This window comes from Myotis lucifugus, unplaced genomic scaffold, assembly GCF_000147115.1.
Source record: "Myotis lucifugus unplaced genomic scaffold, Myoluc2.0 scaffold_234, whole genome shotgun sequence".
Lineage (NCBI taxonomy): Eukaryota > Metazoa > Chordata > Mammalia > Chiroptera > Vespertilionidae > Myotis > Myotis lucifugus.
In genome coordinates, this window is record NW_005871282.1 from 241,664 (window position 1) to 247,663 (window position 6,000).

General features: G+C 43.2%; 1 protein-coding gene across 17 annotated transcripts in view; it reads right to left on the bottom strand.

Annotated features, from left to right (window-relative positions):
• The window catches only part of PMS1 (PMS1 homolog 1, mismatch repair system component), a 63,043-nt gene that overhangs the window by 21,797 nt on the left and 35,246 nt on the right, over window positions 1-6,000 (bottom strand). The gene's annotated exons all lie outside the window — the stretch shown is intronic.

A 6,000-nucleotide genomic window follows, 5' to 3' on the forward strand; every position in this document is an offset into this window, starting at 1 on the left:
AAAACGCCCTCTCCGAGGAGTGTGGTGGCAGATCTCCACCAACAGCAACATCAGGAAGAGGGCCCCACAGCATCTGGTGGTGAAAATGGGTGGGAATGCGGTCTGTCTGGGAGAGCCGGACCACCTTCCCAGGGAAGAGCACTCCCATTGTTACAGCACCAGCCTGGGGAGTGCAGGGTCCAGACTCCAACTTCTGCCTCCGACTGTGGGCAAGGACACACTGCCGTACTTGGTCCTAGAGGGTCGCTGGCTACACCTAGCAGTGACTTTAAGGGGCCCTCTTTTTTCTGGGGGGAGGGGAGGAAGGGAGGCTCAAAACTGGGACATTCAAAGTGTTTGACTCTTGAAGGCTATTGTCTGGGACTTGGATGAAGTGTTTAGCTACCTCCTATGGCAGCCGTGGGCAAACTACGGCCCCGCGGGCCGGATCCGGCCCGTTTGAAATGAATAAAACTAAAAAAAAAAAAAGACCGTACCCTTTTATGTAATGATGTTTACTTTGAATTTATATTAGTTCACACAAACACTCCATCCATGCTTTTGTTCCGGCCCTCCGGTCCAGTTTAAGAACCCATTGTGGCCCTCGAGTCAAAAAGTTTGCCCAGCCCTGTCCTATGGGCTAGATGGGCTTGGTGAAGTTGGGCAAGGCGGGGGCGAGGGGGGGGGGGGAATAGGGCCACCTATAATAGTGTCAACAGTAAAAATAAAGTTTAAAAAATATCTTGCCCTTTGACATTGATTACAGTGTTGTATTTTATCTTATTTTTCATTTAGAGAACTCTTTTACAAACAAACCAATGATTTATTCATTATTTTTATGCATTCTTTCTCTATTTCACAAATATAAAGAGAAGGAAGAAAATGAAGAAAGATCCTAGAAACAATTACCACTGAGAAGAGAGACACTGAGGGAACAGGAGGCAAGGACAATGCTCCCACTTTTACCTTTAAAGATAATATAATCTTTAAGAATACAGTTTACAGCCAGACTGACATGATTTAAATTCCAGCTCCACTACTAGCTGTCATCTTGGTCAAGTTATTTAAAATACAGGCCTATAATCTACCTGAAACAAGCAGAACCAAATGTGTTATTAACCTGTTAAATAATAGTAAAGCTTCAGTTTAGGTTTAGAAAAGTCAGAGAATCTGTGGGGTTGCTATTTTCAGTTACCCAGAAACCATGAGGCTCCTTAACAACATAGCCTGTAGGCCGCCACCTATGTCTATGGCTACTGCTGCCCTTGGAAATAAATGTTTAAGGAAGACACATTACCAATTTTAGAACGCTAAGTGCATTATTGTCACAGTGCCAAATTGTGCCAATCTTAAAAAGTAAATTAGTAAAGCTGGATAATCCATTACAAAATGATACTACTTAATTAACTGTAAAACTTCACAGCACTTAGCAATGGTTGTATAATTAAACAGGTAACATGAGACCCTTCTTAAAGCACCTGCTGAGCATCAGGGACAGCCTATTTAGTCTCTAAAAGACTTACTAAGCTTGTGGATTAAAAAAAAGTCTGCCCCAGATAGGTAATTATGAAGACTCAAATGAAGAAGAAATTGTTAATACTGCTAGTGTTTTCCTTTCATACCATCTTGATCAGCCACTGAATAATCACTATTACTTCCAAAATACTGAGCTTTTAAAAATGGCTTAGGATAATCTTAAGAACAAACTACATTTAAGTTATATGGAAAGAGTAAAATCAAACAGCAAAGTTTTATAAAATACTATAAAAAGTGAAAATGAAGCTAGTTCATGGAAAAATAATGTCTATACGAGACCAAATCAGTGCAACAAAATAAAACATTAGATAAAGAGCCCTGCTACCTACCCAATCTGTCAAACCCATCTCTTCTCTTCCACCCCAATTCTGTTGAAATAACAGTAACTGGTTTCCTAACATTTGTCCTTCTCCCATTTCAGTAAACTTCTAGAACACCATGGAGTTATGTTCCTAAAGTAATACTTTAAGTACTTTCTTTGGTCAGGATAATGGGATAAGTCATGTAGAAATTTCCTGCTCCCTCATCCCAACTATAAATAGATGACACAGAGAGATAAAATTAGTTTTTACAATAATTTCAAAAGACCTAACCATTTTTTAAAATGACAAGCATAAAGATGTTATGTGTGAAAAACATAACAGGGCGTAATGGCTGAAGTCAAGAGCCCTATGTGCTCTAGGATCAGAAACCAGCTATGTTAGCTGGAAATTAAATTCTGTATGGAAATAAGGAGAGAGAACACGCCCATAAAAACATGGAATTGAAACCAGTCTTTCCAACTTAAATGGGTGGCTGTGATATCCTCCCTCCAACCCAGCCCCCCAAAATGCTTTAAAAGACTGCGTGTGGCTGTTTGCAAGGGTCACAGAAAGAGCACACACAACTCCAAACCAAAAACAAGGCTGAGCCCAATCCGCTAGGAAAAGGGTCCCTAAAATCGCGGCAGGATGAAAGGCAGTAACGACTAATTATAACACCTCATTCTGAATGGGGCTGGGAGGGGGATAGTATCTGCCAAAGTATGAGGAGGGAGAGAAAGGGAAAGAGGGGAAAAATCTAAACAACAAAAATGACAAATGTGCATTCAAGGTGATTTTGCAAATTAAAATTTCAAAGCACCTAAAACAGCAGGGAATGAGAATATTCTCTCAGGAAAGTAGAAATGATAAAGCAATATGAAAAGGACTTTGACGTTACTATGTGAATCATGCTTTTAAAAGAGTAACGAAAAAAAAATCCATTCTATAATAACCCAGAAGATAAAGAAATCAAAACTAATAGCTATAAATTAAGTTTAGAAGAGAATAGAAAAATGAATAAATTCTGAATTCTAAAAATAATATCAACTAGAAGACAGATGTCAAAAAACCCCAAAACAGAACTGGAGGAGCTCCATGAAGCCAAGAAAACCACACAGGGAAACACCTAACCAATGGTCCCACAGCAGTGGTGTAACTGGGGCCACCGCCGATAATTCGAGATTCTTCCCAAGTGGAGCTCCTGTGCAAAGAAAACCGACCTTTAACATTCAGGGAAGAGATACATAAAGATACTCTACACCCCAGGCTCCCAGTGGCCATCTACCAGCCAAGTCCAGGGAGGGGCATTGATGACCAAGTTTCACAACGTAAAGGTATGTGATGAGGACAAAAATGCAGTGAGGGGGCAACTACTAGTAGTTGGCAAACAAACTTAAGATTGCCTTTGGCCAGAAATGCGAAGGTGTTGAAGAAACTCTGATATAAAACAACTCTCCTTACAAGCCCCAGAAAGCATGCAAGGGTGATGGGTGGCTGCTAGCAACGTAAGAGAATACCGGTCTCGACAGAAGATGGTACTTAGATTACTCTCACCAGAGACACACTCAAAAAGTTTATTATTCTGATAGCCCGTGGGACTGGAGCCACTCAGCAACACGTTTTCCGAATTCTCCCATGCCTCAATGCCAACATACCCACATGAAGGTGCATCAAAAGTTTTGGTATCTCTCATAGATTACCAACAGCCCTTAGGAAATTCTATGTCAAGAAAAGATTTTTTTAAAAATCAATAGGCAAGCATGGATCTGGCAACACATCTCGATATACATCAGAGGAAAAAACTCCCAACTGCAGAACTGGCTCATGAGACAGTCCCATCAACACACAGAACCATACCTGGTCAAGGTCTATGTCAGCACTTTTCATACTTCAGTGCGCACCTGGAGACCTTGTTCAAATTCAGACTCTGATTCAGTGTGTCTGGAATGAGGACTGATTCTTCGTTTCTAACAATTAGCTCCCAGGTGATGCCAATGCCGCTGGTCTTCAGACCAGCCTATGGCAGTTAGAATTTCTAGAGCACAATACCACAGGCATCAAGCAAGGACCTCCTGTCACACGCTTCCCGAGTTACCAGTGTAGGCAATAAAGTCCCATGAAGCCCCAGGAACCTACGGGAATTTAGACAATACCCTGACCATCCCAAGTCAGCCACCATGCCCAGTCTCAGGTGGCATTTGGGTGTGCTGAAACCAAGTGAGTTCTGAAAAACAAGATCCGTGTCAGATCATGGCCATTCTCCAGGCACTGCAGCTGGCCACTAAGGCTGGCCTGACTCCTTTCTGGGGCAGAGAGAACTCTTAAGGCATTAAGTGAGCACAAGTTCCCATCCAAGACTCTACTAAAACAATAATAATTAAAAACTCAGCACTGCAAAGAGAATAAGAGGGGAACCAGGAGTAGAAAAGAGATTCCCACAAATTATGAAAAGAGGGAAGAGCAGAACCCAGAAGCCAACTGTCCAGTAGAACAGAGAACCTTCAGGCTTAGTCAGCAGACACACAAGAACAACAAAAGAGCTCTTCTTAAAGGAAATGAATAAGGACAATCTCCCATAAACCAATTACAATTTAATTTAGTGCTAAGAAAGGGGGGGGCGGAGGAGGAGGAGGAGGAGGAGGAGGAGGAGGAGAAGGAGGAGAAGGAGGAGAAGGAGGAGGGGGAGGAGGAGGAGGAAGGGATGGAGGGAGATAAACTGAATTTCCCAAGGCAGTGAGCATGGTGCATAGGAAGCCCCAACCCCTAATGGACTGTGATCCCCCCAGACTCCAGGAACAGGATCAGGATCTTCATAACTTAACACCGAAGTGGAGCCTGACAGCCACAAACACCAAGTTCCCAATTAGACTTGCTATTCAGGGGAAAAGAGAGCGAAAGAATGAGAGGCTTGGAAAAAAAGAACCTGATAAGCAAAATGAAATTGACCTCCTAAGAAAAAAGATTATTTAAGGAACAAATAATTAAAAGACAAAAAGTTATAATCTTCAGAAAGATTCAAGATTTTGTATCCATAAAATAAGAATAAGTTACTAAGAAGCAACACAACTTTAAAATGCTCTTAGAAATTAAACATAGCACTTTCAGAATAAGAAAAAAATTCAGTAGATAGGGTAAAAGAATCAGAGAGATCTCCAAAAACTTACAGAAAAAAAGGAAGATGAAAAACTTGAAAAAAAAAAACAAAAACGAAAGAAAAATAAGAGGTCCTAATCAACAATAGGGAGCTTTCATTAAAAAAAAACAACAACAAAAAACACAGAAAAAATATCAAAGAACATAACCCAAAGCCAGGGGGGAAAAAAAAAGTCTTCAGATTCAGGTCTCACACCAACAGCTCAGCATATTAAGCAAATCTACACTAATAAAAGAGAAACATGGTAATTGGCGTACGACCGCTACCCTTCCCATTGGCTAATCAGCGTATCCTTATGCAAATTAACTGTCAGCCAAGATGGCGGCCGGCAGCCATGCACTGAAGTGAGGAGGGAGGCTTGCTTCCTCCAGGGACTACAGACTCCAACGTTCCCCGCCTCACTTGCCGGAGTCTCAACTGCAACTCTAAGCAACTATTACTATGTTGCAAATAAGAAGCTAAACAAAACCGGCTTTCAGTCAGCCCCGGACCGCAACATTGTATCCATGTTTTCAGCAGCGAGGCCTCAGAGCTAAAGCTGGCCCAGAATTAAAAAAAAAAAAAGAAAACAAGGAGCGGTTGGGAGCTTATAGTCAACTGCCAGCGGGAAAACAGCCCTCAGCCCCTCAGCCAGCCTGGCCAGGCACCCCAGGGGGGACCCCAACCCTGATCCAGGACACCCTTCAGGGCAAACCAGCCGGCCCCCACCTGTGCACCAGGCCTCTATCCTATATAGTAAAAGGGTAATATGCCTCCCGGCACCGGGATCAGCAGAGCAGCGAGGCTCCCCGCACTGGGATCAGCGGAGCAGCGGAGGCTCCGGGCACCGGGATCAGCATGACAGGGGGCAGCGCCCAAACCCCCTGATCAGCCCTGCTCTGTGCCTGATAGGGGGGGGAGCTCCCCAATCCCCTGATTGCCCTGCGGTTCTGTGCGTGGACAGGGTGCAGCGCACCAACCCCCCGCCCCCACGGGCCCTGTTCTGTGTGTGAAAGGGTAAAAACCATAACCTCCCCATTGGCCCTGCCC